This window comes from Peromyscus californicus, unplaced genomic scaffold, assembly GCF_007827085.1.
Source record: "Peromyscus californicus insignis strain IS unplaced genomic scaffold, ASM782708v3 Scaffold_22__1_contigs__length_63687245, whole genome shotgun sequence".
NCBI lineage: Eukaryota > Metazoa > Chordata > Mammalia > Rodentia > Cricetidae > Peromyscus > Peromyscus californicus.
In genome coordinates, this window is record NW_026294525.1 from 13,722,290 (window position 1) to 13,743,827 (window position 21,538).

Consider the following 21,538-nt stretch of genomic DNA (forward strand, 5'->3'; position numbering starts at 1 on the left):
AGATTGTGTTTCCCAGGGTTTCATGGCTCACAAGCTTCATCACCAGTGTGATAATATTGAGGAGTGATGGTACCCCTAAGAAGAGGGCCTTGGTGAAACGCAATTAGACCAAGAATGCTGACCTTGGAAGGGACTACAATTAGTCTCTCAAAGAGAGATATTTCTTACTCCAGCAGATGTTGTGAAAGAGTAAATCTGGTCCCTTCCACTATTCCAGAACCCTGTCTTTTTGTGTGCTTTCTCATCTTGAGTATTTTTCCACCATGATGCCATCTGTTGTGTTGAGAGGTAGCCAATGGGGGCCTCAGCAGAGCCAAGCAAAATAGCTAGAGTTGCGAGCCCAAAAGCCTATTTCCTTTATACCCAGCATCATGGATTTTTTCAGGACAATCAGAACCATATTAATAGAGAAAATCAGTCCTGAGGAGTGGGGTTACTACTGTAACAACACCAGAAAATGTAGAAGTGGCCTTGGAACTGGGTACCAGCCAGCAGTTGGAAGAGTTTGGAGAAGCAGATATTAAAGTGAGTTTTGTGAGAGCTGGAAGGAGGAAGAGACGAGGAAACTTATCTCATATAGAAATGAAGAGTCTACTGGTAAACGAATGCTCCAGAAAGGGTATTCTTCCCAACAGATAGTATATAATTTGGTTGAAAAGCATACCCATCCCCAAATTAGAAAACTAAATTTAAAAATAAAGGCTATTTACCAGCAGGGGACATCTCTAAACAAGAACGCATTGGCCTCTTTTAGTGAGAGTCAGGACAAAAGGGACAGGAAGCAGTGATGTGTGGCTAATTTGCATCCTCAGCAGGAGAAGAGAAAATGGGGGTTGCATGCAAGCATACAGCTGAGCCGTCCATCACTTGTTAAAGAGGCTGACGGAGACAATAGGCTGGAAAAGGCTTCAAAGGATCATAAGAGATGTTCAAAGCTGGTCCTCCCACCCAGGTGTGAGGACCTAGAAGTCCTAATCATTTCAGGGACTTGTCTGAGGGCCGCCAAGCACACCCTCAGGGTTATGCTTCTTGGTTCCTGTCAGACTCCTTAGAGGCCTCCCACAATGCTTGAAGGGATCCAGATAAGTCTCATTTTGGTACGCGGACCTTAGTGTTAGTCATGGGTGAGCAAATGCAAGAGCTGTTAGCAATGGCGGCTTCCAGAAAGAATTCAGAGAGACCCCTACGAAGCTAGAGGTCTGCAACTGAGGTAGAGTTATGTAGGGAAGTCCCCACCAGAGTGCTTGTTGGAGGCATGAGAGTATGGTATTAACAGAGACTCCAGAAAGTAGACAATATGCTGGTCTAGGGAAATCACAGATACTAGAAAAACAGCTGTGTGGACAACAACCAGCAGAGTGTTGTCAAGGCTCTGGGGTGAGGGGGTGGGGGTATGCCTCTATCTTACTGCAGTGTGCACAGCATGAATTTCAGTCTCTCTATGTTACCACAACCCTTTTATGTTGACATATATCTAGAGATATTTACTTTGTTTTTCCTTGGGTTGTATCTGGGAAGTATGTAACTTATTTGTTTGTAAGCTCACGTTTTCCAAAAGTCTTAGATATAACTAGGACTCAGACTTTTGAGCAAGGTTAGAATGGCCTAATGCTCTGAGACTGTAGATGCTGCCGAATGTATTTTGCATTTTGAGCATGCCATGGAGCTTGGGGGTCAGGGGCAGAATGTCATGGCTTGCTGCGTACAGTGTGTGTCCCCTACTGGTGCATGTGAAGGAAAGTGCAGTACCACCGAAAAGTGGTGGAAACTTTGAGAGATGCGGCTTAGTAGAAGATAATTAGGCCACTGTGGGTGCTGCCCTCAGAAGAGTTCAGTGGTCTCTCAGAGGAGGTTAGTTCCGAAGTTAAAAAAAGCCAGACTGGTCTCCTCGTTTTCCTCGGTTTCTTTAATCCTCATCTTCTCCTCCAAGCATGTACTCCAGCCATGCTGCCATCTGCTGTGCTGAGACTTCGCCAAGAGAATTCACATCAGAGACCAGCAAATGTTGGTGCCGTTCTCTTCCATGTCTAGAGCTGGAAGCAGAATAAGTCCCTTTTCTTTTTAAATATCCAACTGCAGGTATTTTACTATTACAGTGGAAAACAGACTAATATCATACTCTTCCCTCAAGTACGTCAAGGAAGTTCACAGAGCCTCCGTCACAACCATTCCGCAATATCCGTGTCCATCTTGTCTTTAATCGTACCTCCCCGCCCTGCAACTAACTATATTAGGGTCTGGATTTCTCACTTCATACTAGTGGTTCCCTAAAGTGCATACTGGATCTCCACGGGTCTGCTAAGGGCTGAGGCAGCTTCCAGGCAGGACTCCATTTTCTGATTCAATCATATTTCACCAACTTCCTAATGGCATACCAAACGAAGGGGGACTTGACATGCTCATTTCTTCCAGAACCATTCACCACCAACGCATAATGATTTGCTTCACTTTGTGTCATTCTTGGTTCTGTTCTGTTCTTAGTTTTATGTAACTTTCCAGAAGCATGGAAGGAATGGTGACTCTACTCTCTTTGCAAAGTTTAGAATTTCTCAGAGACTTTCCCAATCCATGTACTTATGGAAACATTATTTTGTGAATGTCTATATTTACATCACTGTTCATTATCAATATTTAGAAAAGAGATATCAGTCTTTGTCAAAACTGAAGTAAGAGATGATATAGGAAGTCTCTGAAGTATGGAATAGTTTCTAATACTATAGTATAAGCTATTGTAACCTACTTACTTGGCAGTATGCACATGAAGTCAGGATCACATGCTACATCTACCACAGACAACTTGACACCTAAAATACACGGACCTCTCTAATAACTGGTTAGGCATATTACAGGAATGCTTGGTAAAACTATAGGGCAGCTGGAGTCACAGTCCATTATGGATACTTGAAGACACATGTAATTCATTTAAATATGTTCACAAACAAAGTAAAAATTAGTCTATACAGGGCTGAAGAGGTGGCTCAGCAGTAAAGAGCACATGATTTTCTTACAGGGGACTGGAGTTTGGCTCCCAGGACCCATGTCGGATGGCTCACAACAATGGGTAACTTCAGCTGCAAGGGATCCAGTACCTTCTCCTGGACTCCTCAGGCACCTGCACTCACATGCACTTAACCAAATACAGGCATTCATACAGACACAAAATTAAAAACTAAAAATAAATATTAGTAAATAATTTATACAGACTTCTTTAAAAATCTTCTCTACTATGCTTTAAAAATGCTTCTCTGCCTGTTAGTTTGGCATATAGATTAAAACATTTTGATATTTCTATGGCAGACTAACCTCCATTATCAAGATAATAGAATACCAAAAGAAAAGAAATTCATCTCTTGTGAGATCCACGTTTTTACATATTTATAAAGTAATCTGACATCTCAAATTACTTTGTTTTAGTATTTTTTTCAAATTCTACTTGAAATTCATATGATTGTAAATATCATGAAGTCAAAAATAAATGTCTACAAATATCTTAAAAGGTAAGACCTGCATATATTTAATTTCTAAAGACTTCATTTTAAAATGGGATTGAAACTTGCTTCAACCTTTACTAAAACCTTGGTTCAACATTATTATCAGATACTGTACTAGTTAGGTTTTTTTTTGTGGGGATAAAGGGGAGACGACACTGGTTGGGGTCTTCCAGTAAGAGGAAACCTCAACTGAGGAAATTCTGGCATCAGATTAACCTGTAGTTAAGTCTATTGGGGCATTTTCTTGGTTGCTGATTGATGGAAGAAAGGCACACTGTGTGTGTTATCACTGCCTGCTGGGCTGGTGGCCCTGGGTGCTAGAAAAAAAAGTATTCTAAGCAAGCAATAGGGGGCAAGCCAGTGGACAGAGTTCCTTCATGGCCTCTGCTTCAGTTCCTGCCTCCCAGTTCCTACTTCAATCTCCCACCCTCACTTCCTTTCACAAAGGACTGTAAGATGTAAGAGAAAATAAAATCTTTCCTCCCCAAATCACTTCTGGCCATGGCCTTTTTGACAGCCATAGAAAGCAAACTAGGGCAGACACCCAATAAGTCAGTGTGAAAAGTGGGAAGGCAGGGGGAACTGACATTTCTTTAAAAATTAATAACTTGTATTTTTCTCTGCTCTCCTAGGGGGAAAATCAAGTGCTTATGGTCTCTTTGTGAAGAACACTTATAATCTCAGTGGTGATTTTCAAAAACTGGTTGTGAAAGATTCATTATTCAATGTTGCAATAAAATTTGTTTTGAAAGAAAATAAAAGATAGAAAATTAAATAAAAACTATAGAAATAACAACTTTTAGTGAACAGCAACTTAAAAATTAAAACAAAAATTATATGCTCCTGTCTTCTCGCTTCCATCAGTAATTATTTGGTGAGAGTAAAACAGTCATATAATTTAAAAAACAATCTACAAGTAATTTGTTCTGACCTTGAGAACAAATGACATATTTTCTCTTCTCTTTTCTCCCCTGAAACTCAGTCGCATTCTTCCACATTTTCTGCTTTTACGAATTATTTTTTTTTCATTTCTTTTACATCTTGACTTCAGTTTCTCCTCCCTCCTCTCCTCCTGTTACCTCTCTTGCTCCCTTCTGTCTCTCTCCTCCCATCCACTCCTCCTCTGTTTCTGTTCAGAAAGGGACAGGCCTCCCGTGGGTGTCAACAAAGCATGGCATATCAAGTTGAGGTAGGACTAATCTCCTCCCCTTTGTATTAAGGCAGGGTGAGATAACCAAGGGACGTATGGATTTCCCTGGGAAGGAGAAATGGAAGAGATCTCCTGGGTAAACTGGAGGCAGGTGGGGGGGGGGGGTGGAGGTGGGAGGGGTGGGAACATGAGGGATCAGGTTGGGCATGTTAGGGGTGAGATGGAGGGGGTGAGTAATGAAAGAGATGTCTTGATGGGGGGTGGCTTTTGAGGTTTAGGGAAAAACCTTATGCTAGGAAAACTACCAAGAATCCACAAGGATGACCCCAGCTAAGACTTCTAACAACAGTGGTAAGCATGCCTGATTGGTGACTACCCTAGTTGTCATCAGAGAGACTCATCCAGTAACAGATGGAAACAAATGAGGAGACCCCCAGTCAAACACTGGGCTGAGAGCTCTGGGAGTCCTGTTGAAGAAAGGGAGGAGGGATTGTACAAGCCAGAGGCATCAAGGTCATGACAGGAGAACCCACAGAGACAGCGGACCTTAGTTCATGGGGCCTCATGGACTCTGGACCAACAGCTAGGGAGCCTGCATGGGACTGACCTAGGCCTTCTGTATGTGTGTGACAGGTGTGTAGCTTGGTCTCCTACATTTTCAACTTCTTAGAAAATAGTATAATCAGAATATTAACAAATTTAGTATTGAGAACATTTCCGTAAAGTAGCGCTTTGCAAACCATAAAGTTGACTTCTGTGTTGACAAACGTGACTTTTGAAGATAAATACTGGTAACTCTATATTTAGTAAAGTCAATCATGAGCATGATTTCTAGCAAATCTGGACTACCGTGAGCTATCAATTGCCAATATACTTGATTGATAGCAGTATGATCCATCAGGTGATTACTCACTGAGGAGTAGTGCTGTATGTGTCACGTGGGTTATAAGTCTACCAGCACTTGTGGATTCTAAGTCTGTGTGTACCTACGGGTCAGTCTGTGAACCTTTGTGCATTCCAAGCATGCACACTCCCTGCAGCTGGAGAACCTCCTCCAAGCCTTTTGGCCACATTCTTCTCTCCCCTTGGACAGGTATCAAAGCAGAACCACAACAGCACTAAGCATCCAGTCCAAATCCCATTTCGCTACCTTTTAACAACAGGAGTTTGCTTAACTGTGTGCCATTTACTTACTAGTTTTTAATTATGTTTTGATCTTTCTCATATGTAAAAAGAACTAAATAAAAACATTTGTGTCTTATGTGGCCTGAAGAAAAAAAATACCTGACGTAGTTTAAGCCTTGCTCAGTTCTAAGTAAGTGCTGAGTTAGGACTTGCTGGACGAGCAGGCTGGCCACTTGATTATGTGAACGTGTTCTTTAATTGTTCATGGAATCAGTGGAATTTGCTTTTTCCATATAAGAAGGAGAAGCTTGTAGAGATTTAGGAGTCTACAAAAGACTGTTGGCTATCTGAGTTCAGAGCTGGGTCTGAGCCAGATCTCTTCCCGTTGTACAACTCTAGGTCAGTTCTAGTCCAGAGGCACACAGAGCCACCAGCAAAACATGGAGCAGTGTGTATCATGCTGCATCCTCTCTAGGTGCCATGTGAATACTCAGGGAAACGCGATGAATGGACAAGTAGGTAGTGTTTGGTCAGCAGTGACGAGGTAACCAGACTGGTCCAGCAGAAGTATCTGAGTGCACGTACTCTGTTTCCTACCAATGATGACAGCGAACTTAGAGGTGAGCAGATCTCATGGGTACCCTGTCATGCTCCTTTAGCTCTGTGTGAAAGAAGTCCACAGCAGTGTGGGACAGGGTTACTCCCCCACCCCCAGCTTATTTTATATCCGTGGGAGGATAAAATGGCATATGATCCATGAAAGGGTTTTCTATAATCCCAAGTACCTAAAATGACATTTCATGTTGGAGAAAACCAGGGTTCCTGTGTGCTGCATCAATATTTCTGTCTTCGCCAGGCTGTGTTTGACAAGCTAACATTTGGAGAGGCGTTTGTGGTAAAACATTAACAGTTAAAGACATATTTGATCAGCACTAACGGTTTCTTATCCTCAGAATCAGATGACTAAGTTGCAGCAGCAGCCCACAGAAGGTTGGACTGTTTTATTCTTTCCACCTCCTGAGAAAGCACACCCGCATAACTGTCTATTCCATGACACCATACCAATAGATGATGCACACTTCTTAGAGCTTTCAAAAAATTACAGTGGTGTGTGAAACTTCTGTTTCCACCCTTAAGTCTTACTAAAGTTAGATTTATATCGACACTAAAACAATTATTGTCAGTCTATCCATGCACTTACTCACTCGTAAAGTATTTAATATGTCTTTGGGACCATTCTGAGTAGCTAGGATATAACAGAGAACAGAAGACCTTGCTCCCTGGAAGTATTTATTTATTTACTTATTTTTATTTGTTTGTTTATTTGAGGCAGCATCTCAGGCCCCAGGCTACCTTCAAACTGGCTGTGAAATCAAAGCTGACCCTCTCTACCTTGTCCTCCCCTAGATCTAGCCTCCTTGAAGTTTAGTGTAACAAAGTTAGAAAATAAGACAGGTATCAGAAATAGGTCTGTGCTGCAGGAGTATAAGAAGACAAATAGTCAAAAAATAAGTCACACAATAAAAATTAGAAGTGTTGAATGGAGAAAGATATGGGTTGCAGTTTAAAATACAGTGGTCAAAATAAGACTCACTGAGAAGGTGATATTGAACGAAAACTGGAGGAATGCCCGCCACTTGAGCATTTGATGGAAGCTATGCCAGCAAAAGGCAGCTCGCTGAGGTGAAAGATCAAAGTTTGGAAGAACAGCTAGGAGCCGAGGATGTGAAGGGAGCCTGAGTGGAGAGGATCAGAGGCCAAGGGAATGGAGTGGGCTGAGACAGAGAGGCCCTTACCAAGATCTGGACTTCCCTGCAGAGCTGGAAATTGCTTTCAGAGGATGCTTGGAAGAGTGTCGCGATGTGACCTGTGCTGCAAAGGGGTGACCAGGCTGTCAATGGAGAACAGTCCCTAGGTCCTGAACAGTCAAAAGTAGCTGAAAGAAAGTGGTCGTGTTTCCCATGTTTAACAACCGGGTCTCTGCTTTCTCCCAGGTTTCTATCTGGATCTTTGTGAGGTTTCCATTGTGACCTTCAGCAAATAACTCAACCATTCTAGATATAATTTTACTTATTTATAAAGAGAGAAAATGAGTTCAAGAAGTTTTCTAACTCTGTCCCTAGTTCTGGCAACATGTGAAGCACAAGCCGTTTTATAAAAAAGAAGTTTCCTCTGGTGCTTAGTAACGTCCTGATGATTTTAAACATCAATGTTTAATTTTCTAGCCTTTGCCAGATAATCAACAACTTCAATCAATAAGAGCTGGAGGAATTTCTGAGAATCCAGTTTTAACTTAATAAACACTTGCTTGGTTGAAAAATAAAAATACCCCTTTCATGTCTGTGGCAAAGGAAAAGAGAGTCTGAAGATAAACCAAACGTCTGCAGAAAACTGTAAGCAGTCTCAGAAGAAAGTAACATGAGCAAGAAGTCAGAGTAGTGCATTTATTTAGAGGTGTAAATAACTTACATTGCATAGGAAGAAACAACCAAGTACTTTTTTTTTGTTTGTTTCTTGAGATAGGGTTTCTCTGTGTAGCCCTGGCTGTCCTGGAACTCGCTTTGTGGACCAGGCTGACCTCAAACTCAGAGATCCTACTGCCTCTGCCTCCTGAGTGCTGGGACTAAAGGCATGTACCACCACTGCCTGAATAACAAACTACTTTTTAAAAGATACAGGTCTGATTTAAATAACCAGCTACTAGAAACTAGGAATGGATATGTTAGTTGTTTTCAATAAGATAGTACATGCTGCACACAAAATTGTTGGAGGGATTGCACACTCATTTTTAGTTTTCAATTAACAAAGGAAGGGTCAATCAATATTTGAATGTGACCATGACCCCCCAAGTAGAGCCTTTATGCAACCTGTAAAGTTTGTCTATCTCTTAGTTTTAAATACCGTATATTAAGTAGAATTTTGAATGTGTGAATTGTTAACTGTTATGAAAAAATTTCTAGCAATTTTCTGAAATTAATTAGCTATTTGGGTAATGAGGAAGAGACTGAAGGAATAGCTTAAGAAACAGTTCAGGGTGTGGAGCCACAGAGCTTTTTGATAAATCATGATCCTGAAATGTAACAACTCTGTGATCTTCAGAAAATGTTTTACTTTCATCTAAGACTCAATTTCCTTCTAAGACATTTGTAATAGGATTAAATAACATAATGTGCTGAAGTACTTAACAAAATGTCCAACCGGCTCTTGGAAATCCTCTCTTACACTTATTAATTCTCCGAGATTCTTTCTAGATGCCCATTTTCATCTGTATATCCTTGGAAACAGGACCCAAGAAGCAATTAAATAAAGGAATTTGTAAAACGTTTCTTCCTAACACAGCATCAATCATTGTGGGATTTTTTAAAAAGGAAGAATGGCTATGGAATGCAAAGGGAAATAAGAGGTATTTTAAGTCTAATATTTTATTTCACATGTTTATTTTCACATTGACTGGTAACATAATGGGGAGGGTTTGACTGAGCTTCACCATATGACAGGCAGCAGGCCAGGTGTCACTAGACAGAAAATGTAGCAGGTCAACATCTACCACACAAAATGCACCAGCTGTGTTTTCATTTCCTTGGACACGAACAGGATCACAGCACATTTCTTTATCACTTGCTTTCTTCTGATTCCTGTAGATCTGGCTCTCTCAAATTTCTACAACTCCCATAACTAGAAAAAATACCACAGTGTTCTCCAATTAGTCTTTGGAAGCCTGGCGTAAGCAAATGCATCCTAGTGTGGTGCCGTCAGTTAATTGTTGAAGACTATAATACATCAATGTTCCCACAAAGTGTAACGGAAATGTACAATAGAAAAATGTACTTAATTTTAGTCACATACACATGTGCGCACACACACACACACACACACACACACACACTCACTCACACACATTAGAGAATGGTGACACTATAAAGATGAGCGTACAAAGTTGTGACAAAGGATGAAAGATGGAGGTAGCATTTACTTCTTCACTGCATGTGTATTGATTAAGCATCTCCTGTGTGCTGAACAAACTACTAAATACTAAGGATAGAGTGATAAATAAAAGAGACAAAAATTAAAACCTGTCTCACAGAGCTTTGATTCTAAGTGCAAATAAAGACTGTGTGTGAAAGCAGGAAACAAACTGCATGAGATCTGTGAGGTAATGAAAAGAACCAAAATAAAGAGGAATTAAAACAAAACAAAACAAAACAAAAAAAACTCCCGAGGCAATGGAGAGGGCAAACCATTCCACAGGAGAAGGTAATGAGTTTCAAAGAGGGAGGTGAGGAGATGACCCAATGAAGAGATCACTGAGAAAAAACAAAACACAAAGTGAAGAACTAGACATTGGGAAGAGCTTCTAACAGAGATGGCAGTGAGCCTAGCCTTCCTCATGAGCCTGACATATTCAAGGACAGTGACTTTAGTGAACCACTGTGAGATACAGAGGGTACATTAGATTAGGGCAGCCACATAGGCTGGAGGGCTTGGGTCCAAACTGACTATAGATCCTGCATCCTCTCTCCTCCTTCTCCCTCTCTCTTCTTTCTCTCTTCTCTCTCTTCCCTCTCTCCTTCACTCCCTCCCTCTGTTCCTCCCTCCTTCCTTCCCCCTCTCTATCTCTTTCACTCACTTTATTTCCCCTCCTTTGGGGACACAAGTCTCATCCAGCTCAGGCTGGCTTGGAACTCACTACGTAGCCAGTGATGACCTAAAACTTCTTATCCCTCTGCCTCTGTAGCAAGTACTGGGCACACAAGCAGCGGCATCACACCTGGATCCCTTAATAACAGAGAAATCCATTCGAATCCATGTGGATAGGTCTCAACTTTATTTTCTCAGTCATCTTCCCTTTGGCATGTAATCACCCTCTTTAAAATCAGTAGAATTTTCTGTAAGATTTTCAGGCTGAATGTGGTCAGAAAGTAAAATAGTTAAAAGATAATTGAGATAGCAGATATGATGCTTTAGATCAGAGTAGTATCAATAATGGAGACAAAGGGGGTTTGAAATCACAGAATACACTGCCAGCCGCCACGAAGACAAACAGCATGTGAAGATGCCGGTAAGCCACGAGCCAAGTGGCATGATCACACCAATAATCCAAAACACATTATCCAAAACATATTTAGGTCACAAGAAATAAATTACTAGAGGGGCTAGGAAGAGGTCACAGTGGGTAACAACACTTGATGGTTAAGCATGAGGACATACATTAGTTTGAAGCCCCAGGTCCCCCCCAAACCTTGGCATGTCCATGCCTGACACACAAGGGTAGGGGTGCAAGACAGGAAGTTTACTGAGGCTTCCTGGTTTCCAGCCTAGCCAAATAAATGGTGAGGTCCAGATTCAGTGAGATTCCCTGTCTCAAGGGTATATGATGGAGAAAGATGGAGGAGAGCACTTGATATAATAACGCTGGAAACTAGGAACTAAATTTTATGTATTTTTCCTTGAGACATCTGGTAGATAACTATATAAAATTACACTGAATGAAAGTGCTGTGGGATGTTCTGTATGGCAAATGTGTTGCTGATTAGTCAATAAATAAAACACTAATTGGCCATTGGCCAGGCAGGAAGTATAGGCGGGACAAGGAGGAGAATAAAGCTGGGAAGTGGAAGGCTGAGTCAGAGAGACACTGCCAGCCGCCACGAAGACAAACAGCATGTGAAGATGCCGGTAAGCCACGAGCCAAGTGGCAAGGTATAGATTAATGGAAATGGATTAATTTAAGCTGTAAGAACAGTTAGCAAGAAGCCTGCCACGGCCATACAGTTTGTAACCAATATAAGTCTCTGTGTTTACTTGGTCGGGTCTGAGCGGCTGTGGGACTGGCTGGTGAGAGAGATTTGTCCTGATTGTGGGCCAGGCAGGAAAACTCTAGCTACATGAAAGTATTCTAAAGTGTGGAATGTTACAATTTAGAACCAGGGAACTCTCATATTCTGGACAGCTTCCCTAATCTTCAAATATTTAGCTAGTGTTCATACCCTTAGAAAAGTGGTTCTCAACCTGTGGGTCATGACCCCTTGGCATTGCATATCAGATACTTACATTACAATTCATAACAGTAGCAAAATTACAGTTATGAAGTAGCAACAAAATAATTTTATGGTTGGAAGTCACCACAACAGGAGGAACTGTTTTAAATGGTCTCAGCATTAGGAAGGTTGAGAACCACTGCTTTAGAATGTATTTGTGGAGAGAGGACTGGATTGAAGACAAAGATTCACCAGTCACTGCTATGGAGGTGGCAATGAAATTACTGTGGTCGTGGAGGTGAACAAGAGAAAGAATTAAGGTCTGAGCCCTAACTCTGGACACGATGAATAAATATTGTATTAAATGTTTCACCGGTGCAGCAAGGTATCTGAGCAAAACAAATAACGGTGGCACAGATCCAGATCAGTACTTGGGTTCAAGATCATGTGTAAAAAACAGCCAATCAAGATAACAGCAGCATCAAGCCTTAAGGGAAGAAAGACTTTTTTGGTTTAACAGGTCCCTTAGTTTTTAGTCCATCATTGAGGAACCAAGTTCCTTATTTCACAACAGCCAGAAAGAAATGCAGACATGCTGTGGTGATATATTGTGTCCCCCAATATATTGTGCATCCTAATAAACTTGTCTGGGGTCATAGGACAGAACAGCCACTAGACAGACATAGAGGCCAGAAAATGGTGGCACACAGACCTTTAATCCTAGCCTTCCAGAGGCAGAGATCCATCCTGATCTCTGTGAGTTCAAAGCCACCCTGGAAACAGCCAGGCATGGTGATTCACACCTTTAATTCCAGGAAGTGATGGCAGAAAGTAGAAAGGTATATAAGGTGTGAAAACGAGGAACTAGAGCTGGCTAAGCTTTTAGGCCTTTGAGCAGCAGTTCAGCTGAGATCTATTTGGATGAGGAGTCAGAGGCTTCCAGTCTGAGGAAACAGGATCAGCTGAGGAATTGGCAAGGTGAGGAAGATGTGGCTTGTTCTGCTTTTCTGATCTTCCAGCATTCACCCCAATAACTGGCATCAGGTTTGATTTTATTAATAAGGCCTTTTAAGATTCATACTACAGACATGCTTTTATTATTTGTCTTTCTTGTTTTCCCTATTTTATACTATGGGGGATCGTGGGTAACCTATGGGATAGTACTGCCACATTCAGGACAGATCCTTCACTTTAGTTATTCTTCAGTGAAAATGGCCTCACAGACATGTGCAGAGTTAAGCTGTATTAATTGCCTGGGCACTTCCCAATCCATTCAAGCTGCCAGTCAAGATTAACAAGTACACATATTTTAAAAGATTAAATAAAGGAAAAAGTCAATGAGATGCTTCAGAATCACTCAAAGTTTCACTTGCTAATTGCCTCTAAAGATGACATTTTCCAAACTTAAAAGACAAAATACTGAAATAGAAGAGTTCAATGTCTCTTCTAACATTTAGATGTTAATAGAACATATGTGAATACTCTTAGACTTATAGTAAGATTTTAATCTAGATATTTACTGTCTTATTGATGATTCTCATTGACTTTATTTTGATATTGACCATAAAAGGATGTAGCACTTACCATTACTGAGATGATACTTAAACTAATGTTTTCATGTCCAGACTAGGAGAATAAGTAACAGTCATTTGAAATTCTGGAATCTACCATTCAATGAAAAGGAAAATAAGATACAAGAGGCTATAGGAATCTAAATGATTTCTGTGAATCTTTGAAAAATCAAAGCAGAATCCCAGAGACTGGAAAGAATCTAGTGACCTTACATTTAAAACAAGCACTACCTTGGACATGGCAAGTAAGACTTTCTGTTAAAATGGCTGGCTTGTCGTTGGCCATCTACCTACTGTATTTGATCTTGATTTTTTTTTTTTTTTTTTTTTAGTTTTTGTTTTGTTTCATTTTGTTTTTCAAGACAATATTTCTCTATGTAATCCTGGCTATCCCAGAACTCACTCTGTAGACCAGGTTGGCCTCAAACTCATAGAGACTCATCTATCTCTGCCTCTGGAGTGCTGGGATTAAAGGCGTGCACCACCACTGCCAGCTCTTGACCTTGAATTTTAACTTTTGAATTTTCCTTATTCTTTTTATCAACAATATTTTCATGACATTTGGTGAAATCACCTCATTCTGATCTGGCAACAGAACAGCCATAGTAGATGGTAAAATATACATCAGTCATTGCTGAAGTGGAAGATGGGAGCCACATATTAACTAGGTTACTTTAATAAAAGCTATGGACTATCATGGGAGGTTGGAGAGCTGCAAAGAACACAAGAAAACCAGAAATTGGCAGGGTGTTTCCAAGAGGGCTAGTGTCACACTTAGCTGGTGTGGCTCAAAAATTTCATTTAGGGAAGGGAAGGGCTGTATAAAGCTGGAAGGACTGGTGTGGACTGTAGGTCTACATGCCACACCTCAGAGCTCTTTGTAACACTGTTAAATGGCACACAGGACATTGTGCAGAGGTTGGTGCCTCACCTGGTTAGCTGCCAAGTGCTACTTCATGAAGCACATGAACTCTAGGAAAGGCTTTCCTCTTGAAACCTTCTGGAAACTTCCATGCCAGCACCTCACTGGCATCATTTATCATCCTCCCAGCTGGCCTACTCCTGCATCATATAGCAAAGCAAGAAAATTGAAAGAAAGTAACAAGATTTTTTGAGATCCCTGTAAGACTAGAGTTAGCTCACGATAGATCGACTGCCATCACAGTGAAGAGTATCTGCTGTGGATCTACCAAAGGGATGGTTTGTGTCCATTATCAGTCACTTGCCTCTCAACTCCAAACCACTCTTTCTTGCTACATAGTAAGATCCTGTCTATGAAAACAAAACAAACAAAAAATAATACAACCAAATTGTTTGAATTCCTGTGGGTTGAAATCTATGAAGTAAAATGATGTTTGTAGCAGTAACTGTTTGGGAAAATGCAAAGCAGATATTTTTAAACATATTTAATAACAGTCTGAAAAACACTTTCCTCAACATCTAAGGTGGTTCCAGAACTTTTTCACATTCTAACTCCAAAAATGACTGAGTGGCATTTATCTACCCTATACTTCTCAGCAGGTGTTTCATAAATGCAAGGTTTTTATGTCAGGGAAACCTGACAGATGACAGTCCAAGAGGTGTTTCCCACAGGGAGCGCTAAGCAGAAGTTTTAGCTGACCTGCAATTCCTACCCTGTGTTTTCCGTTTTCAGAATAATCTGTGCATCAATACCTTGGCTTTGTCTGAGAGGGCAGGATACATACTTAAACCTCAAGTGGTGTCTGAGGCTTGCTGAATCAAAATCTACATTTTAGTGGTATGTTCAGATAATGTACCAATGTGTTTCGAGCAGATTTACCACCCTTCCCTAACTCCTCCCAGATCAGTCCTCCTTTTCCTACCCACCCAATTTTGTGTCTATTTTTTTTTAATCTACCAACTACAGTTTGTGCTGCCCATATTCTCTTGAATGTGTGGTCTTCACTGGAAGGTGGTCAACCTTCCAGAGGCCACACCCTTAAAGGAACGGACTCTCCTCTCAGTAACTATCAACTGCCAATTGCTCCTTCGCTAAGGGTAGGACTTCATGCCCACCTCCTCTCCAGACTGGACAATTTGTCTGACTTGAGTTTACCCAGGTCTTATGAATGCTGTCTCAACTGCCCTGCTGTGTGCAGAAAATCCTGTTTCCTTGTGATTCACTGCCTCTGGCTCCTATAATCTTTATGTGCTCCCTTCCCCAATGATCTTTCGGCCTTGGAAGATGGGGTATGGTATAAATATCCCATTTAGGCATAACATTCCATATTTCCTTATTCTCTGCTCTTGGACTAGTTGTGGGTCTCTGTGTTATTTGTAAAAAGAAGTTTCTCTGATGAGTGCTGGGTGATAAACTGATCGATGGGTATAATAATAAGTCATTAGGAGTCAGTTTAATCCCATGTCCATTTAGCAAAGGAATAGTTGTAGGTTTTCCCTAGGACCTAGGACTTACAAGGCATTCCTTGGAATGTTTATCATTGCAGTTTTCATGGTCCACAACCAGGTAAGATTGGTCATTCCTTTTCTCTACTGCTAGTTTACATTGCATGTTCCAGCACTACAAAAGCCAGCAAGTAAGGATAAAGCTCCCAGGTCAGCAAGAGATTGATTTCTCCTTGTTCTGTGACCCAAGTGTGTGGAGTCTTCAGCAATAGGGCCTTATTTCAAGTTCAGAAACATAACTAAGAACTTCCTCTGGTGCTTTGTATAGATAGTTACGTTTCTTGCTAGCTACAATGCTACAAACACTATCAATATACACAATGTTTCAATAGCAATGGTGAGATCTCCTAAAATTGACAATGAACTCTCAAGTCGAGCTGATTAAATTCACTGGCACACTTGGTCAAAACACACACACACACACACACACACACACACACACACACACACACGCACGCACACACACTCATGGACACACACACGCACATGCACATGCACACACGCGCACGCACACGCACACACACACACACGCGCGCACACACACACGCACATGCACGTGCGCGCACACACACACACACACACACACACACTCATGGACACACACGAGCCTTGTAGAATGTCTTACTCACCATTCTTTTGCTGTGAAGAGACACCATAACCAAGACAACTCTTATGAAAGAAGGCTTTTAATTGGGGCTTATTTACAGTTCCAGAGGCTTAGTCCTTTATCATCATGGCAGGAAGCATGACAGCATGCAAGCAGACATGGTATAGGAGTTCTACATCCTGATCTGCAGGCAGCAGGAAGAGAGAAGGAGAAAGACTGGGCCTGGCCAGGGCTTTTGAAACCTCAGAGACCACCCCCAGTGACACACTTCCTCCAATAAGGCCACACCTTCTAGTCTTTTCAAACAGTTCCACTCCCTGATGCCTAAGCTTTCAAATATATGAACCTACAGGTATCATTCTTATTCAAACCACTACATGGAGGAAAAAAAAAAGAGTTCAAGAAGAGGAAAAAAATATGTGAAAACAAAAAAGGAAAGCAAGCGCTTACTTGAGAGAATAACCAAAATATAGGTAATTTCACAAGAGGTTGACTTAATAACTGCTCTAGAAGTAAGACGCGTTCGGCAGGGTGGCCTACCAAACAGTGCCTTGCTTTTACTTGAGAAATGTGAAATCTGTGCAAGGGGGAGAAAAGCACACAGTAAACTGTGGATGTAGAAGCCTCCCTTATTCCCAAGTTTCCAGTTGCTAGACTCTTTTCTTTTCTCTATTTTATTAAAAATCCCAAAATACTGAAAGGCCTCCAGGCATCATTTACTCTGCATCTGGAAAGCAGCCCCAGTGTCAAAGTATTAGATGCATTTATCACTCCAAAGTCCTCTCCTTATGATGGTTGCATGTTTTTAATAAAGCAGTAAACACCACAGAAATGACGAAGAAACGCTCTGTGCACGCAGGAGGAAATATTAAATGGCTCCTCCTAGGAACTCAAACCTACAGGGCTGTGTTTTGATCCCAGAGAGAGTCTGTGGCCAGCGTGGGTGCCAGTGCCCTGCATTTTCTGATGCAGAGAGTCGGTGGCTGGCGTGGGTGCCAGAGTCCTGCGTTTTCTGATGCAGATTCCTCGGGTTCTCTGTTCCTTTTACTTCCTTCCATTCTATTAAGAAAGCATCAGATTTAAAATATTTATAATTTTGGATTTTTAATCATTTTAAAAATCGTTGTGTATGTGTGCTTGTCTGTGGGAGTTTATGTGCACTCCCTGAGTTCAGGCGCCTATGGAGGCCAGAGAGCATCTAATTCCCTAGAGCTGATGTGAGCCACCTGATGTGGGTGCTAGCAACTGAACTCCAGTCCTCTGTAAGAGCAGTAAGTGCTGAGCCATCCCTCTAGCCTCAAGAATCAAAGACTTTTTAAAAGCATATTCTCATGTGTAATCTTTAGGAAACATCAGAAGCATAAGTCTATTGTGCATCAAAAGCACTGTCTTCCTTGAGTGTCCCTGTCTGAGGAGCCTGTCTCAGGCAGAGCTTGGATCTAGATGATATAACTGACACTAAGTTGACTACTGGTATAAAATGCCAAGGGGCTACTTCTCCAATGAGAAGACACGGTTTCATTTGATCTGTGTATTCTCCTGTAGTTATGCTGACTAAGAGAGGAACACATTAGCAATCTTCCTAATGCTAGCTATAAACCTGAGTGTGTGGTACTTGGTTTTTCTGTGGTTCAAATTTTTTTTTGTCACTCAACTATAGGTAAAGATATTTTTCTTACGAGCATATAAAGAAACAACTTGTCTTTTTCCTCTGCCCAGAACTCCCAAAATGATGGTGAAATGGAAGTCATACAAGGAAGCATCCTTGTCATGTTCCTGTTGAAGAGGAAAAGCTCTCAGTCCCTCATCTCTGAGTGTGATGTTTGCTGTGAGCTTTTACTGTAGGGCTTCAATGATGTCCACGTCCCTTCCTTCTGTTTTGTTAGGTTCTGTTAAATCATGAAAATATATTGAGTTTTGTTGGGTGCTTTTCACACATTACCTGGGATGACTGTGATTCTTCGATTTTATATTATTATCCCCGATGAACTATAAAGGATATATTTGTTTTGTGGATCGATTGTAGTGCTTCTGAAGGCTTGGAAAGGAGTTCATTTCTCAGGCACTAGGAATTCAGCCAACAATGGTGAGGAAGCATCAGAAGCTAGAAACTTTGTGAAGAGCTTTGCACATTTCATTGGAACATATAATCAGGGGTCCCCCAGAGAATGTGGGACAGTTGTTCCCATGGATATGAGAAAAGAAGCTATTGAATATCCAATGTAGTGTTCTGATGACCTTTTACATCCTGTAAACTATTTAAGATTCTTTTATTCTTACTCCCCCATTTCTCTTACAACCTAACTATAGGGTTTTTTTTTTCTTATGGGAAACCTAAAACTTTTAAATGATAGAAAATATGTGAAATTCGTGCTTACCACTACTGTCTCATCACCCTCGGTAGATTCCTCCTTATGTTACTCATGTCCAAGATAAGATAGAAAATAAACTTAGTATTGTATAATGAAATTTTATGCTGTAGGATAACCAGGAAATGCATAAACTATATCTGATATTTTAGCCACAGGTAGGAAAGTGATTTACTGCAAAGAGTTAATAAAGAGCTGGTACTCTATCAAGTACAGCTCACTCAATAAGCTGGTTAGTACTTCACTGTGTGGAAGAGAGACAAATATTTGTTTTGAAAATAAAGATAATATGCACAAAGGAATTCAAACCCAAAATAAAAGTGAAATGACAAAAATCAGTATAACATATATATTGTCAAATTTGGAATAATTGATAATTTTCAAAATAGTCTTTTTGACTACTGTGTTGTATAGCCCTAAGCTGTCTTGGAACTCAGTCTGTAGACCAGGCTAACCTTGAACTCACAGAGATCTGCCTCCCTCTGCCTCTCAAGTGCTGGTATTAAAAGCATGTGCCACGACCACCCTGCCAAAATAGTCTTAAAGAGGAAGGAAAATGTATAAAGGAAGACATACATAAATAAGAAAGAAATAAGTGCATAAAATCCTCAACTTCCCTTTCAATCAGTAAAGTTAAAACTAAAATATAAATTATCAAAACAAAAAATGAATTATCACACTACTAAAGTTAGATACTAATTGCATTATAAGCTAGTATGAACTGTCACATATTCAATGAGAAAGTGACCATGTTCTAGGGAAACATACATTGTGGTGTAATAAACTGAAGAGGCTTAGGTACCTTCTTCTCTAGATTAGAGATATGTCCTAGTGACTGTGAAGTGTGCTTGCACACTATACCATTGTTTATTGAGAAAAGAAATTATTTTTTTAAATGTATCAGTCTATGTATTAATAGGAGGGGAAAACTACACAATGGGTTAGCCAGGGAAAGTTGATGAATCATTTACCTGGAATTATAAAATATGAGGAAAGTCTAGATAGTGATGTAAGCCTGGAGAGAGTACGCGAGGGAAGATGAGTCCAACATGAACAAAGTAGAGATTATCCTACTGGTCGGTAGAGAAGCTCATTGAAGCCCAAGCTTAGCTGTTCGGTGTCACCGAATGAGCAAGAGCAACAGATTCTTCAGAGACAGAACCAAACAGAGGAGAAGGAGATCCTCTGGTAGGACTATGTGTTCAGCAACATTCTGGACTGTAGTTGAACTTTTTTCAAAGCTGGTGTGGAATTGAGCTACTGGAACAGTCAAGAATCCTTCTAGGTACCCGTTTTTGGTTTGAGAGCTTTGGAACAGTTACCATATGGCTGAAGTTCAAAATTCCACTAAGGACCCATCTTTCTGAAGCATGGATGGGGCAAAGCCCCCAATTAATGCCATTGTACTATAATGCTGACCCACCAGACAGTCCCTGAGATGAAGGATAATTATCCTTCCCACAATGTCACTCCAGCATCTTCTCTCAAGAGAGTATGGCATCATACTGACCTTAAAGAAAATGATTAGAGATACTTGGACCATTTAGCATATGTTAAAAAAAATAGCTGGAGCAGAGAAATAAATTGTCATCATAGCAAGCATGGATAAATCTTCCAGAACTTGAATTTGCCCACTCTATGCGTAAATATAGCCCATGACCTTCAGGAGCTAAAAGTGTGACAGGTAAAAGGACAGCAGCAAAATATAATAAAACTCATAATTAAAAATAAGACAGAAAGGAAACTATAGAAATATTTTTGCCATTATGCAATAGCAGAATCCCTGTATCAGATGGAGGAAGACATGAACCCTTATCTCTCTGAATTGATAACAATGAAAATGAAGACCTGTAAACAGAAAACAGGCCCTTCAGGAAGACAGAAATGATGAGTGCTGGCTAACAGAGCCGAAAAGATTAGAGAAGTGAGGAACATCCAGTGTTCACTCATGCTAGGAGAGGAGGGTCACCACTGTCCGCACAAGAGCAGTTTCAGTTGGAAGGACACAAGGAGAAACCTCTTTCCGCAACTCCACTGTCAGCTCTTGGCCACCGACTGCTCCCTTTCCCGCTTGGTCATGCTCCAGCTCTCACCAGACTCTGACAAACTCCTGGGAGGTCTGTTTTGACTTTAGCGCAGTGTACTTTGACGTCTTGGATTAAAGCCAAAGGAGAAAATCAGGCAGGGGAGAAACCAATATGATGTTTGATCAAATCTGAAATACCTTTATGTGCTATACAATAGTGCAATTGATTTTAATATGAATTTTGAAGTGTGGCTTTCAAATTTTCTTCATTCTGTTTTCCACAGGTTAGTATTGATCAGCCATGTTTGGATATAAGGATTGGAAAAGTCTCTGCTAAATCTAAATCATATTGAAGTTTTCAAAAATCAAGCTTCTGTTGTAGAAAATATTTTAGTTTCTTTGCAAGATGTGTGTGTGTGTGTGTGTGTGTGTGTGTGTGTGTGTGTGTGTGTGTGTGTGTATGAGAGAGAGAGAGAGAGAGAGAGAGAGAGAGAGAGAGAGAGAGAGAGAGAGAGAGATGCACATGTGCACATGTATGCCACTATGCTAGCATGGAGGCCAGAGGATTAATAGACTGTCTTTCTCAATGACTTCCACCCTGTATTTTTTGAGACAGGGCCTCTCATTGAACCTGGAACTCTGTTTTAGCTAGACTAGCTGACCAGCCAGACCCTCGGATCTATCTGTCTTCACTCTTCCTCCACCACTTTGGTTACAGATGCATGCCACAGCTCCCAGATTTTGCGTGGGTGCTGAAGGCCTGAACTCAGATCCACATGCTTTCATAGCAAGCC